Here is a 16165-nt window from a genome sequence, read left to right as displayed (position 1 = left end):
CTCATTCGGCCCACTCCGGGCCACTCGGGTGCTCTCCCACCGGTCAGCCTCGGTGGCGAGCTGCCGGGGTTCAGTCAATTTACTGTCGAGGAGGTGCTGCCTGAGCTCGACAAAGCAGTTGTTGGAGAGGTGCTCCCACACAATGAGATTGAAGAGTTGTTCGTAAGTGGTTACGTTGTTACCCTTGATCCACCCCTCGAAGGCTCGGCTGAAATAGTTCACGTATTCCAACCACGTCGTACCTGGGATCCGGGTGCAGTTGCGGAACCTCTGGCGGTACATTTCGGGTGTAAGTCCATATCGACTGAGGAGGGCGGCCTTCATGTGGTCATAGGACGTCATTTGATGGTCCGGAAGTTGCAGCAGGGCATCACGACCCTCGTTGACGAATCTCCCCCATAGACCGGCTCCCCAGTCACTTCGAGCGACCCGGTGGGCGGTCATGGCAATCTCATAGGCCTTGAACCACTGCTGTATGTCGTCGTTCCGGTGATATTCTCGGACCACATCCTTGGGGATGTGGACGTTCTGCTCGGTAGGACCCGGGGAGTGCGGTTGCTCGGGCACCCCTAGGTTTTTGTTCAGTTTGCGTATTTCTATCTCCGCTAGTTTGCACTCGTGCTCGTATGCCAGTCTTTTTTCTTCGAGGTCTCTCTGTCTCTGTTTTTCCTCTCGCTCTTCTCTGAGCCGTAAGTGTTCTAAGTTTATTTTTTGTTCCGCCAGTTTCAATTCTCCGTCTAATCTGAGTCGTGCCAAGTCTAACTTGTGTAATCTATTTTTTTCCCGCTCTTGGATCTCTTCATGGGAGGGGCCTGTTCTCCGTTCCTCCGTCCGGGTGGTGTTGACTTCCGGGGCTGCGGGGTCCCGGGGGGTTGCGGTATTTGTCTCTGTCCAGGCCTCTAGGGCGTTTTTGAAGTCTTCTTTTGTGCTTAGCCCGGTGGTAGCAATGCCTAAGTCCATGCAAAATTGTTTGAGCTCTCGGTGGTTGTATTCTTCCAGCTTTTCCATCTGGAACTTCTCCGCCGATCCGCTCTCTTTGGTCGTCATTGTGGTTTTAGTCGTAGGGTGAGTTACTGTCTGTACGGTACGCGTTGGTTCGGATCGCGCCGCTAGCCACCAATGTTAGACGGAGACCTGAAGGGTCGGCCGAGCACAGTGATCGCACAGACGGGTAACTTCCCCCCCACAGATGGACACCACACAAAGATCAGGGTAACACCTTTTATAGGCACTTCTGGTAGTAGAGTGGTACGATACAAGGCGATCAGGACACGATGATCCTCTCAATTCTAGTCTCTAGTAAGGGAAGGGGGTAGCGGGACAGTCTTGGTACCCACGGGTACGGAGGTGTAACGGTGATAGCTCACAATCCTCGAGCTCGGTGTTCGGATGGGTCAGACCGCGGCAGCGCCGGCGGGGCCCGAAGAGGTCGTAGGTGGCAACGGGCCGCGGCAGCGCCAGCAGGTCCCAACGAGGATGAAGGTTACAACGGGCCGCGGCAGCGCCAGCAGGTCCCACGAGAATGCAGGTTGCAACGGGCCGCGGCAGCGCCAGCAGGTCCCACGAGGATGGAGGTTACTACGGGCCGCGGCAGCGCCAGCGGGTCCCACGAGGATGAAGGTTGCAGAGGGCCGCGGCAGCGCCAGCAGGTCCCACGAGGAGGAAGGTTGCAGAGGGCCGCGGCAGCGCCAGCAGGTCCCACGAGGATGAAGGTTGCAGAGGGCCGCGGCAGCGCCAGCAGGTCCCACGAGGATGAAGGTTGCAGAGGGCCGCGGCAGCGCCAGCAGGCAGGACAATAGTTCACAAGGCAGGGCTGTGGCAGCGCCAGCAGTCCGTCAAGGATGAGTTCTTCTCGGTGTCTCTCGACTCCAGGATACAACTGCCTTCCTGTCCTGGGGCTGCCTCAGTTATAGGTCTGGCGCCCTTTGATGTCCGGGCCCTCGCTCTTGGAGGTCGGGAGGTCTGGGATGAGGGAGTCCAGACACCCAGCAGGGGGGCGGAGCCAGCGCCCAAGGAGGCTGGGGGTGCTCGGCACCTGGCGGGGGAGAGCCATCGACACTTCGTACTCCCATTGACCTGCCAAGTGGGCCGTTCACCTCCTGGGTGGAGGGTGGTGCCGGGATGTCGGGGCCTGGCCAGGCCCAGGGTTGGGGTCGGGCTGAGGCCGCGCGGCCGCATGGTGCCGTGTCCAAGATGGCGGCTGGGCCGGGCAATGGTGCTGACGGTGGCCCGGGCCCTGTCCTGCGGGGAGGGAGCGAGCCCTTCATGTGGCCTGTCCAACACACTTACAAACTTTTTCCTAACTCTTCAAGTCATACGAACTGCATGTACCAGAATGCAAAGGGGCTATCCGGCGGAGAGGTTAGGAGTGTGCTCCCATCTTTGAATACTTTTAAGGCTCCTGTGAGCCCCCGTAGCTGACGAGCTATTGATGATGCACCTTCTCGCACAAGAGGCAACGAAGCCTGTGACTGTTGTTTGGCAGCCTTCTCAGCCACCCCAGAATTGATCTCTACTGATGAGGGATATTATCCCAAAACACGAGCCTTGTCTAGAGATACTGGAAATACCAAGTACTTACTTGCACCAACCTTGGTGAAACACTTACTAACTTTTTCCTAACTCGTCAAGTCATACGAACTGCATGTACCAGAATGCAAAGGGGCGATCCGGCGGGGAGGTTAGGAGTGTGCTCCCATCTTTGAATACTTTTAAGGGCTTCTGTGAGCCCGTGTAGCTGATAAGCTATTGGAGATGCACCTTCACGCCCGAGAGGCAACGAAGCCTGTGACTGTTGTTTGGCAGCCTTCTCAGCCACCCCAGAACTGATCTCTACTGATGAGGGATATTATCCCGAAACACGAGCCATGTCTAGAGATACTGGAAATACCAAGTACTTACTTGCACCAACCTTGGTGAAACACTTACAAACTTTTTCCTAACTCTTCAAGTCATACGAACTGCATGTACCAGAATGCAAAGGGGCGATCCGGCGGAGAGGTTAGGAGTGTGCTCCCATCTTTGAATACTTTTAAGAGCTCCCCTGAGCCCCCGTAGCTGACGAGCTACTGTAGATGCACCTTCGCGCCCGTGAGGCAACGAAGCCTGTGACTGTTGTTTGGCAGACTTCTCAGCAACCCCAGAACTGATCTCTACTGATGAGGGATATTATCCCGAAACACGAGCCGTGTCTAGAGATACTGGAAATACCAAGTACTTACTTGGACCAACCTTGGTGAAACACTTACAAACTTTTTCCTAACTCTTCAAGTTATACGAACTGCATGTACAAGAATGCAAAGGGGCAATCCGGTGGAGAGGTTAGGAGTGTGCTCCCATTATTGAATACTTTTATGGCCTCCCGTGAGTCCCCGTAGCTGACGAGCTATTGGAGATGCACCTTCGCGCCCGAGAGGCAACGAAGCCTGTGACTGTTGTTTGGCAGCCTTCTCAGCCACCCCAGAACTGATCTCTACTGATGAGGGATATTATCCCGAAACACGAGCCGTGTCTAGAGATACTGGAAATACCAAGTACTTACTTGCACCAACCTTGGTGAAACACTTACAAACTTTTTCCTAACTCTTCAAGTCATACGAACTGCATGTACCAGAATGCAAAATGCGATCCGGCGGAGAGGTTAGGAGTGTGCTCCCATCTTTGAATACTTTTAAGGGCTCCCGTGAGCCCTCGTAGCTGACGAGCTATTAGAGATGCACCTTCGCGCCCAAGAGGCAACGAAGCCTGTGACTGTTGTTTGGCAGCCTTCTCAGCCACCCCAGAACTGATCTCTACTGATGAGGGATATTATCCCGAAACACGAACCGTGTCTAGAAATACTGGAAATACCAAGTACTTACTTGCACCAACCTTGGTGAAACACTTACAAACTTTTTCCTAACTCTTCAAGTCATACGAACTGCATGTACCAGAATGCAAAGGGGCAATCCGGCGGAGAGGTTAGGAGTGTGCTCCCATCTTTGAATACTTTTAAGGGCTTCCGTGAGCCCCCGTAGCTGGCGAGCTATTGGAGATGCACCTTCGCGCCCGAGAGGCAACGAAGCCTGTGACTGTTGTTTGGCAGCCTTCTCAGCCACCCCAGAACTGATCTCTACTGATGAGGGATATTATCCCGAAACACTAGCCGTGTCTAGAGATACTGGAAATACCAAGTACTTACTTGCACCAACCTTGGTGAAACACTTACAAACTTTTTCCTAACTCTTCAAGTCATACAAACTGCATGTACCAGAATGCAAAGGGGCGATCCGGCGGAGAAGTTAGGAGTGTGCTCCCATTATTGAATACTTTTATGGCCTCCCGTGAGCCCCCGTAGCTGACGAGCTATTGGAGATGCACCTTCGCGCCCGAGAGGCAACGATGCCTGTGACTGTAGTTTGGCAGCCTTCTTAGCCACCCCAGAACTGATCTCTACTGATGAGGGATATTATTCCAAAATACGAGCCGTGTCTAGAGATACTGGAAATACCAAGTACTTACTTGCACCAACCTTGGTGAAACACTTACAAACTTTTTCCTGACTCTTCAAGTCATACGAACTGCATGTAAGAGAATGCAAAGGGGCGATCCGGCGGAGAGGTTTGGAGTGTGCTCCCATCTTTGAATACTTTTAAGGGCTCCCGTGAGCCCCCGTAGCTGACGAGCTATTGGAGATGCACCTTCACGCTTGAGAGGCAACGAAGCCTGTGACTGTTGTTTGGGAGCCTTCTCAGCCACCCCAAAACTGATCTCTACTGATGAGGGATATTATTCTGAAACACGAGCCGTGTCTAGAGATACTGGAAATACCAAGTACTTACTTGCACCAACCTTGGTGAAACACTTACAAACTTTTTCCTAACTCTTCAAGTCATATAAACTGCATGTACCAGAATGCAAAGGGGCGATCCGGCGGAGAGGTTAGGAGTGTGCTCCCATCTTTGAATACTTTTAAGGCTCCTGTGAGCCCCCGTAGCTGACGAGCTATTGATGATGCACCTTCTCGCACGAGAGGCAACGAAGCCTGTGACTGTTGTTTGGCAGCCTTCTCAGCCACCCCAGAACTGATCTCTACTGATGAGGGATATTATCATAAAACACGAGCCTTGTCTAGAGATACTGGAAATACCAAGTACTTACTTGCACCAACCTTGGTGAAACACTTACAAACTTTTTCCTAACTCTTCAAGTCATACAAACTGCATGTACCAGAATGCAAAGAGGCGATCCGACGGAGAGTTTAAGAGTGTGCTCCCATCTTTGAATACTTTTAAGGGCTTCTGTGAGCCCGCGTAGCTGACGAGCTATTGGAGATGCACCTTCGCGCCCGAGAGGCAACAAAGCCTGTGACTGTTGGTTGGCAGCCTTCTCAGCCATCCCAGAACTGATCTCTACTGATGAGGGATTTTATCCCGAAACACGGGCCGTGTCTAGAGATTCTGGAAATACCAAGTACTTACTTGCACCAACCATGGGGAAACACTTACAAACTTTTTCCTAACTCTTCAAGTCATACGAACTGCATGTACCAGAATGCAAAGGGGCGATCCGGCGGGGAGGTTAGAAGTGTGCTCCCATCTTTGAATACTTTTAAAGGCTTCTGTGAGCCCGCGTAGCTGACGAGCTATTGGAGATGCACCTTCGCGCCCGAGAGGCAACGAAGCCTGTGACTGTTGTTTGGCAGCCTTCATAGCCACCCCAGAACTGATCTCTACTGATGAGGGATATTATCCCGAAACACGAGCCGTGTCTAGAGATACTGGAAATACCAAGTACTTACTTGCACCAACCTTGGTGAAACACTTACAAATTTTTTCCTAACTCTTCAAGTCATACGAACTGCATGTACCAGAATGCAAAGGGGCGATCCGGCGGAGAGGTTAGGAGTGTGCTCCCATCTTTGAATACTTTTAAGAGCTCCCCTGAGCCCCCGTAGCTGAAGAGCTACTGTACATGCACCTTCACGCCCGTGAGGCAACGAAGCCTATGACTGTTGTTTGGCAGCCTTCTCAGCCACCCCAGAACTGATCTCTACTGATGAGGAATATTATCCCGAAACACGAGCCGTGTCTAGAGATACTGGAAATATCAAGTACTTACTTGCAACAACCTTGGTGAAACACTTACAAACTTTTTCCTAACTCTTCAAGTCATACGAACTGCATGTACCAGAATGCAAAATGCGGTCCGGCGGAGAGGTTAGGAGTGTGCTCCCATCTTTGAATACTTTTAAGGGCTTCCGTGAGCCCCCGTAGCTGACGAGCTATTAGAGATGCACCTTCGCGCCCAAGAGGCAACAAAGCCTGTGACTGTTGTTTGGCAGCCTTCTCAGCCACCCCAGAACTGATCTCTACTGATGAGGGATATTATCCCGAAACACTAGTCGTGTCTAGAGATACTGGAAATACAAGTACTTACTTGCACCAACCTTGGTGAAACACTTACTAACTTTTTCCTAACTCGTCAAGTTATACGAACTGCATGTACCAGAATGCAAAGGGGCGATCCGGCGGGGAGGTTAGGAGTGTGCTCCCATCTTTGAATACTTTTAAGGGCTTCTGTGAGCCCGTGTAGCTGATGAGCTATTGGAGATGCACCTTCACGCCCGAGAGGCAACGAAGCCTGTGACTGTTGTTTGGCAGCCTTCTCAGCCACCCCAGAACTGATCTCTACTGATGAGGGATATTATCCCGAAACACGAGCCGTGTCTAGAGATACTGGAAATACCAAGTACTTACTTGCACCAACCTTGGTGAAACACTTACAAACTTCTTCCTAACTCTTCAAGTCATACGAACTGCATGTACCGGAATGCAAAGGGGCGAACCGGCGGAGAGGTTAGGAGTGTGCTCCCATCTTTGAATACTTTTAAGAGCTCCCCTGAGCCCCCGTAGCTGACGAGCTACTGTAGATGCACCTTCGCGCCAGTGAGGCAACGAAGCCTGTGACTGTTGTTTGGCAGCCTTCTCAGCCACCCCAGAACTGATCTCTACTGATGAGGGATATTATCCCGAAACACGAGCCGTGTCTAGAGATACTGGAAATACCAAGTACTTACTTAGAACAACCTTGGTGAAACACTTACAAACTTTTTCCTAACTCTTCAAGTCATACGAACTGCATGTACCAGAATGCAAAATGCGATCCGGCGGAGAGGTTAGGAGTGTGCTCCCATCTTTGAATACTTTTAAGTGCTCCCGTGAGCCCCCGTAGCTGACGAGCTATTAGAGATGCACCTTCGCGCCCAAGAGGCAACGAAGCCTGGGACTGTTGTTTGGCAGCCTTCTCAGCCATTCCAGAACTGATCTCTACTGATGAGGGATATTATCCCGAAACACGAACCGTGTCTAGAAATACTGGAAATACCAAGTACTTACTTGCACCAACCTTGGTGAAACACTTACAAACTTTTTCCTAACTCTTCAAGTCATACGAACTGCATGTACCAGAATGCAAAGGGGCAATCCGGCGGAGAGGTTAGGAGTGTGCTCCCATCTTTGAATACTTTTAAGGGCTTCCGTGAGCCCCCGTAGCTGGTGAGCTATTGGAGATGCACCTTCGCGCCCGAGAGGCAACGAAGCCTGTGACTGTTGTTTGGCAGCCTTCTCAGCCACCCCAGAACTGATCTCTACTGATGAGGGATATTATCCCGAAACACTAGCCGTGTCTAGAGATACTGGAAATACCAAGTACTTACTTGCACCAACCTTGGTGAAACACTTACAAACTTTTTCCTAACTCTTCAAGTCATACAAACTGCATGTACCAGAATGCAAAGGGGCGATCCGGCGGAGAAGTTAGGAGTGTGCTCCCATTATTGAATACTTTTATGGCCTCCCGTGAGCCCCCGTAGCTGACGAGCTATTGGAGATGCACCTTCACGCCCGAGAGGCAAAGAAGCCTGTGACTGTTGTTTGGCAGCCTTCTCAGCCACCCCAGAACTGATCTCTACTGATGAGGGATATTATTCTGAAACACGAGCCGTGTCTAGAGATACTGGAAATACCAAGTACTTACTTGCACCAACCTTGGTGAAATACTTACAAACTGCATGTACCAGAATGCAAAGGGGCGATCCGACGGAGAGGTTAAGAGTGTGCTCCCATCTTTGAATACTTTTAAGGGCTTCTGTGAGCCCGCGTAGCTGACGAGCTATTGGAGATGCACCTTCACGCCTGAGAGGCAAAGAAGCCTGTGACTGTTGGTTGGCAGCCTTCTCAGCCATACCAGAACTGATCTCTACTGATGAGGGATATTATCCCGAACCACGAGCCGTGTCTAGAGATTCTGGAAATACCAAGTACTTACTTGCACCAACCATGGTGAAACACTTACAAACTTTTTCCTAACTCTTCAAGTCCTACGAACTGAATGTACCAGAATGCAAAGGGGCTATCCGGCGGAGAGGTTAGGAGTGTGCTCCCATCTTTGAATACTTTCAAGGCTCCTGTGAGCCCCCGTAGCTGACGAGCTATTGATGATGCACCTTCTCGCACGAGAGGCAACGAAGCCTGTGACTGTTGTTTGGCAGCCTTCTCAGCCACCCCAGAACTGATCTCTACTGATGAGGGATATTATCCCGAAACATTAGCCGTGTCTAGAGATAATGGAAATACCAAGTACTTACTTGCACCAACCTTGGTGAAACACTTACAAACTTTTTCCTAACTCTTCAAGTCATACAAACTGCATGTACCAGAATGCAAAGGGGCGATCCGGCGGAGAGGTTAGGATTGTGCTCCCATTATTGAATACTTTTATGGCCTCCCGTGAGCCCCCGTAGCTGACGAGCTATTGGAGATGCACCTTCGCGCCCGAGAGGCAACGAAGCCTGTGACTGTTGTTTGGGAGCCTTCTCAGCCACCCCAAAACTGATCTCTACTGATGAGGGATATTATTCTGAAACACAAGCCGTGTCTAGAGATACTGGAAATACCAAGTACTTACTTGCACCAACCTTGGTGAAACACTTACAAACTTTTTCCTAACTCTTCAAGTCATATAAACTGCATGTACCAGAATGCAAAGGGGCGATCCGACGGAGAGGTTAAGAGTGTGCTCCCATCTTTGAATACTTTTAAGGGCTTCTGTGAGCCCGCGTAGCTGACGAGCTATTGGAGATGCACCTTCGTGCCCGAGAGGCAACAAAGCCTGTGACTGTTGGTTGGCAGCCTTCTCAGCCATCCAAGAACTGATCTCTACTGATGAGGGATATTATCCCGAAACACGAGCCGTGTCTAGAGATTCTGGAAATACCAAGTACTTACTTGCACCAACCATGGTGAAACACTTACAAACTTTTTCCTAACTCTTCAAGTCATACGAACTGCATGTACCAGAATGCAAAGGGGCTATCCGGCGGAGAGGTTAGGAGTGTGCTCCCATCTTTGAATACTTTTAAGGCTCCTGTGAGCCCCCGTAGCTGACGAGCTATTGATGATGCACCTTCTCGCACAAGAGGCAACGAAGCCTGTGACTGTTGTTTGGCAGCCTTCTCAGCCACCCCAGAATTGATCTCTACTGATGAGGGATATTATCCCAAAACACGAGCCTTGTCTAGAGATACTGGAAATACCAAGTACTTACTTGCACCAACCTTGGTGAAACACTTACTAACTTTTTCCTAACTCGTCAAGTCATACGAACTGCATGTACCAGAATGCAAAGGGGCGATCCGGCGGGGAGGTTAGGAGTGTGCTCCCATCTTTGAATACTTTTAAGGGCTTCTGTGAGCCCGTGTAGCTGATAAGCTATTGGAGATGCACCTTCACGCCCGAGAGGCAACGAAGCCTGTGACTGTTGTTTGGCAGCTGTTAGACGGACCGGGAGGGTCGGCCGAGGATACGGGGAGAGGTCTCCGGGGAGAGCCGTCTCCAGTAAATCGTACAGACAAGTAACTTCCCCCCCACAGACGGACACCACACAATGATAAAGTTCAACGATACTTTATAGACAATTCTTCAAGTACGGTAGAATGGTACAAGGAGGTCTGGACTCAGAGGTCCCCTCTATTCTGGTCTCTGTTTGGGAAAAGGGTAGCGGGACAGTCTTGTTACCAAAAAGATGGAAAATAGCTCTCAATCCTCGAGCTCGGTGGTGTAGATGAACGGGCCGCGGCGGAGCCAGCAGGTCCCGAGATGGATGAAGGAAGACGACGGTCCGCGGCAGAGCCAGCAGGTCCCGATGAAGGTGGTGGTTACAAACGGTCCGCGGCCACGCCAGCAGGTCCCGACGATGATGAAGGATAGGGTGGTTCCCAAAGCCGCGGCAGCGCCAGCAGGCAAGACGAGGGTGCACAAGACAGAGCTACGGCAGCGCCAGTAGTCCGTCAAGGATGAGTTCTTCTTTGCGTCTCTCGACTCCAAGATACAACTCCCCTCCTGCTCTGGAGCTGCCCCAGTTATAGGGCTGGTGTGCTTTGATGTCCGGACCCTCGCACTTGGAGGTCGGGAGGTCCGGGATGAGGGGGTTCAGACACCCAGCAGGGGGGTGGAGCCAGCGCCCGGGGAGGCGATGGGCGAGCGGCACTTGGCGGGGGAGAGCCATCGACACCTCCTGCTCCCATTGACTGACCAAGTAGCCCGCTCACCTCCTGGGTGGATGTTGGTGCCGGAATGTCTGAGGCCTGGCCAGGCCCAGGGTTGAGGTCGATCGGGGGCCAGGCGGCCTCGTGGTGGAGTGTCCAAGATGGCGCCCAGTATGGGCGCGCAGGCCGGTAGTGGGTCGGCCTACGCGGTCAACAGGTTCGAGTGTAGGGGTCCCTGCGGGGACGGTGGACGTGCAATGGTGGTGTGTGGTACTTGCGTGGCTGGTTCGGGCCTGGTTGGGCCGGGGGAGAGCGGCCCTTCATGTGGCCTGTCCAACATGCGTCCCCCCCAGCTGAAGGCGGGGAGAGTTACCCATTCTCTTGGGGACTCTTCTCGTCGAGGCGGAAGAACCGGGACAGGCCATCTGCGTTGGCGTGATCGGGCCCAGGCCGATGCTCAACTGTGAAGTCCATCCCTTGTAGGGAGATGGACCAGCGCAGTAACTTCGGGTTTTCCCCCCGCATCTGCATCAGCCACTGCAGGGGTCGGTGGTCGGTCTGTACTCGAAAGGGTGTGCCAAAGAGGTAGGGCCGGAGCTTCTTGAGGGCCCATACCACCGCGAAGGCCTCCCTCTCTATGGTGCTCCAGCGTTGTTCCCGTGGTAGGAGTCGCCGGCTGATGAAGGCCACCGGCTGGTCATGGCCTTCGGTGTTTACTTGGGACAGGACTGCCCCAATGCCATGGTCGGAGGCATCCGTCTGGACGATGAACTCCCGGCTGTAGTCGGGGGCCTGGAGCACAGGGGCGGAGCACATGGCGGCTTTCAATTGTTCAAATGCAGCTTGACACTCTGGGGTCCAGTTGACTTTCTGGGGCTGATTTTTTGACGTGAGCTCTGTGAGGGGCCTCACGATAGTACCATAGTCTTTCACGAACCTTCGGTAATAGCCCGTGAGGCCCAGGAAGGCTCGTACCTCGGTCTGGGTAGTGGGGGGCTGCCAGGCCTGGATGGCGGCAATTTTTAGCTGCAGAGGGGCCACCAGGCCGCTTCCCACCTGGTGCCCGAGGTAGGTTACAGACCCTTGCCCAATTTGACATTTGCTGGCCTTGATCGTGAGGCCAGCTTGCTGAAGGGCGTGCAGTACTGCTCTGAGGTGGTGGAGGTGCTCGGACCACTGGTTGCTGTATACAGCGATGTCGTCTAAGTAGGCGGCGCTGAATCCTTCGAGCCCCGCCAGGACCTGATTGACGAGCCGTTGGAACGTTGCTGGGGCATTCTTCATGCCGAAGGGCATGACTGTGAAATGGTAATGGCCATCGGGCGTGGAAAAGGCAGAACGTTCTTGTGCCCGGGGTGTGAGGCCGATTTGCCAGTAGCCCGCCGTCAGGTCGAAGATACTGAGGTAGCGGGCAGCTCCCATGCGGTCGATTAGTTCATCTGCCCGGGGGATGGGATGTGCGTCTGTCCTGGTGACCGCATTCAAGCCCCGGTAGTCGACGCAGAACCGGAGTTCTGGTGTGGTGCCGGGGGCAGCTGCTTTGGGGACCAGTACTACAGGGCTGGCCCAGGGGCTGTCTGAGGGCTCGATGACCCCGAGCGTGAGCATTTTGGCTACTTCCTCCTGGATGCAGGCCCGTACCCGATCTGGCACGTGGTAGGCCCGGTGGCGGATAGGGGGGCTGTCCCCCGTGTCCACATCGTGCGTACACCAGGAAGTGACACCTGGGGTGAGGGAGAACAGGCTGGCGAATTGTGACAGGAGAACTTGGCACTCCTGGTGTTGCTCTCGGGTGAGGGCCTCTGAGAGTCGGACCCCATCTACGGAACCGTCTTTCTCCCGCGTTCGTAGGAGGTCCGGGAGGGGCTCGGAGTCCTCTTCAGCCCCATTGTCTGTGGCCATCAGGAGGCTGAGTTCTGTCCGTACAAAGTGCGGTTTCAGTCTGTTAGCGTGGAGGACCCGGAGGGGGTTCCGGGAAGATTCCAAGTCGATGAGATAGGTAGCCGGACCCTTGCGCTCGACCACTTTGAAGGGCCCTGTCCACTTGTCTTGTAGGGCGCAGGGTTCGGTGGGGGACATCACCCATACCTGTTGCCCAGGTTCAAATTCGATGGAGGAGGCATTCCGGTCATACCACCTTTTCATGTCCTCCTGACTGGCCTCTAGGTTGGCTCTTGCTAGTTCTCGGAATCGCCGGGTCTGGTTGCGGAGTGTTAGGAGGTAGCGGAAAACATCTGGTGGGTTCTTTAGAGGGGGCATCTCCCAGCCTTCCTTAACTAGGCTGAGCGGCCCGCGCACGGGGTGTCCATATAGCAGTTCAAATGGGCTGAAGCCCAGGGACTTCTGGGGAACCTCTCGATATGCGAAGAGAAGGCACGGCAACAGTACATCCCACTGGCGACGGAGGGGCTCTTCCAACCCCCCGATCATCCCTTTGAGCGTGCGGTTGAACCGCTCCACGAGTCCGTTTCCTTGAGGGTGATAGGGGGTCGTGAACCGGTAGGTAACCCCGCACTGTTGCCAGAGAGATTTCATATATTTCGAAATAAAGTTCGTGCCTCTGTCACTGACGACCTCCCGGGGGAAGCCCACCCGGGAGAAGATCCCCATCAGAGCCCGGCCGACTACCGGGGCTGTCACAGTCCGCAGGGGAACAGCCTCCGGGTAGCGGGTGGCGTGGTCCACTAGCACCAGGATGAATCGATGGCCTTGTTTTGTGCGCGGGTCCAGGGGCCCTACGATATCGATTCCGACCCTCTCGAACGGGGTGGTGACCACGGGAAAAGGTTGCAGGGGGGCTTTCAGTTTGCGGCCGCTCTTCCCACTGGCTTGGCACGTGGGGCAAGATCGGCAATGCTGGTGTACATTGTCCCTCATTTTGGGCCAGAAGAAGTGGGTCACCAGGCGGCTATAGGTTTTGTCTTGACCCAAGTGTCCTGCCAGGGGGACATCGTGGGCCAGGTTTAGCAGAAAGTCTCTAAAACGGAGGGGTACCACTAGGACTCGGCTGGCCCCCAGCTCCGCGATTCTTTGCTCACTGTACAGCAGATCATTGTCCCAGTAGACCCAGTGAGTTCCGGAGGTATCCCCTGCGCTTTGGGCTAGCGCTTGCTGGCGGAGTCCCTCGAGGGAGGGACAGGTCTTTTGTTCTTGGCGAAATTGTTCTTGCGTGGGCCCCCCCTCTTGAGGCCACTGGTCGAGGTTAGCGAGGTCTGGAGGTTGAGCTGGTTCGGGGGGGACGTCACGGTCGGTGGTTTCGGCGGGGGCGACCGGAGGCGGTGGCGCCGGCCATTCGAGTTCCTCTGGGCGGGTGTTGGCACGGGCGGTCATGGACCGGGTGGTGACGCACGCCCAGTCCGGGACGCCCAGCATCCCCAGGTGCTCTTTTCGTTCGACTGCTGCCCATGGAGAGCTTTCCAGGTCATTACCCAGGAGGCAGTCTACGGGGGCATCATCTCGGACCGTCACCTTCAACATGCCGGAGACCCCTCCCCATTCGAAGGGGACGCAGGCCATCCGACACAGACTCTCTGAGTTATCGGCTGAACGTACAGGGCAGAGAATGTTCGGTAAGTATTGTTCGGGGGTCACCAGGTGACAGCGGACGGCTGTTACACTGGCCCCAGTGTCACGAAGGGCTTCAGCCCGGCGTCCATTGATGCCCACCCATTGGCTGTACTTCTGGGTATTAGCGGGTAGGGGGACCCGCGGGACCATGTCTCTCCCCCCTAGGCAGGCGAGAGCCATGGCGGCTGGCTCCCATTCTTGGTGTTCCTGTTCATATTCTTCTTGTTCCTCTGAGATCCGTTCCTCCCCCAGAGCAGCAGCGGCTACTTGGCGGGGTCTTGGGCTCTGGTACTGGGGGCAGTTTGGGTCGTTTGCATAGTGTCCGACTCGTTGACATCGATGGCAGGTAATATTGGCTCGATGTCCCGGTCGCGCTGGGGTGCTGCCCCGGTTGGCCGGGGGGGTGGGGCTGGTAGTGGGGGTGACCGGAGCGTTGCTTCTTCCGCGTCCTTGGCCTCCACCTCCTCGGGGACGGTGCTGACCATTGTTGTTCCGGTTCTGTTCGGAGGACCCATTTCGACTCACTCTGGTGATCTCCCACCGGTCTGCTTCGGCTGCGAGCTGCCGGGGATCCGTTAACTTGCTGTCGAGGAGGTGCTGGCGAAGTTCAATGAAGCAATTGTTCGACAGATGCTCCCATACCATAAGATTGAACAGTTGTTCGTAGGTTGTGACCTTGCTTCCTTTGATCCAGCCCTCGAAGGCTCGGCTAAAGTAATTGACATAGTCCACCCAAGTTGTACCTGGGATGCGGGTGCAGTCTCGGAACCTCTGACGGTACATCTCGGGTGTGAGGCCATAGCGGGTGAGGAGTGCAGCTTTCATATGGTCATAGGAGGTCATCTGCTGGTCCGGGAGTTGCAGCAGGGCGTCGCGGCCCTCATTGAGGAATCTCCCCCACAGACCGGCCCCCCAATCGCTTCTATCGATCCGGTGTGCAGTCATAGCGATTTCATAGGCCTTAAACCATTGCTGGATGTCGTCCTCTCGGAAGTACTCTCGAACGACATCCTTGGGGATGTGTACCTTCTTCTCTGTTGCCCCTGGAGTGTGGGGTTGCTCGGGCACCCCTGTTTCTTTATTCTGTTTGCGTAGGTCGATTTCAGCTAATTTCCGCTCATGTTCATATGCCAGTTTCTTTTCCTCGAGCTCCCTTTGTCTCTGTTTCTCCTCTCTTTCTTCTCGGAGACGCAGGTGCTCTAAGTTGATTTTCTGTTCGGCCAACTTTAGTTCAACGTCCATTTTGAGCCGGGCCATTTCCAGCTCGTGTAGTCGGGTTCTTTCTCGTTCCTGGATCTCGTCTGGCGAGAGACCCGTTCTTCGTTCTTCAGGGGCCATGGGGGTTTGTGCTGCGATGTCTTGATCGGGGGTTCCGGCAGCCCCGGTTTCTGCCCAAGATTCCAGGGCCTGCTTAAAGTCATCTTTGGTATTTAGTCCGGTGGTAGCGATACCTAATTCGATACAGAACTGTTTAAGTTCACGATGGCTGTACTCGCCCAATTTCTCCGTCTGGAATTTCTCCGTTGATCCGCTGTCTTTAGTTGACATCGTGATTCGCCGTGGGGTGAGCTACTCTCTGTACGGTTTATGCGGTGATTCGGATCCCGTCGCTGGCCACCAATGTTAGACGGACCGGGAGGGTCGGCCGAGGATACGGGGAGAGGTCTCCGGGGAGAGCCGTCTCCAGTAAATCGTACAGACAAGTAACTTCCCCCCCACAGACGGACACCACACAATGATAAAGTTCAACGATACTTTATAGACAATTCTTCAAGTACGGTAGAATGGTACAAGGAGGTCTGGACTCAGAGGTCCCCTCTATTCTGGTCTCTGTTTGGGAAAAGGGTAGCGGGACAGTCTTGTTACCAAAAAGATGGAAAATAGCTCTCAATCCTCGAGCTCGGTGGTGTAGATGAACGGGCCGCGGCGGAGCCAGCAGGTCCCGAGATGGATGAAGGAAGACGACGGTCCGCGGCAGAGCCAGCAGGTCCCGATGAAGGTGGTGGTTACAAACGGTCCGCGGCCACGCCAGCAGGTCCCGACGATGATGAAGGATAGGGTGGTTCCCAAAGC

Source organism: Lissotriton helveticus, chromosome 8, assembly GCF_964261635.1.
Source record: "Lissotriton helveticus chromosome 8, aLisHel1.1, whole genome shotgun sequence".
NCBI classification, from domain to species: Eukaryota; Metazoa; Chordata; class Amphibia; order Caudata; family Salamandridae; genus Lissotriton; species Lissotriton helveticus.
This window is presented reverse-complemented; position numbering follows the sequence as displayed.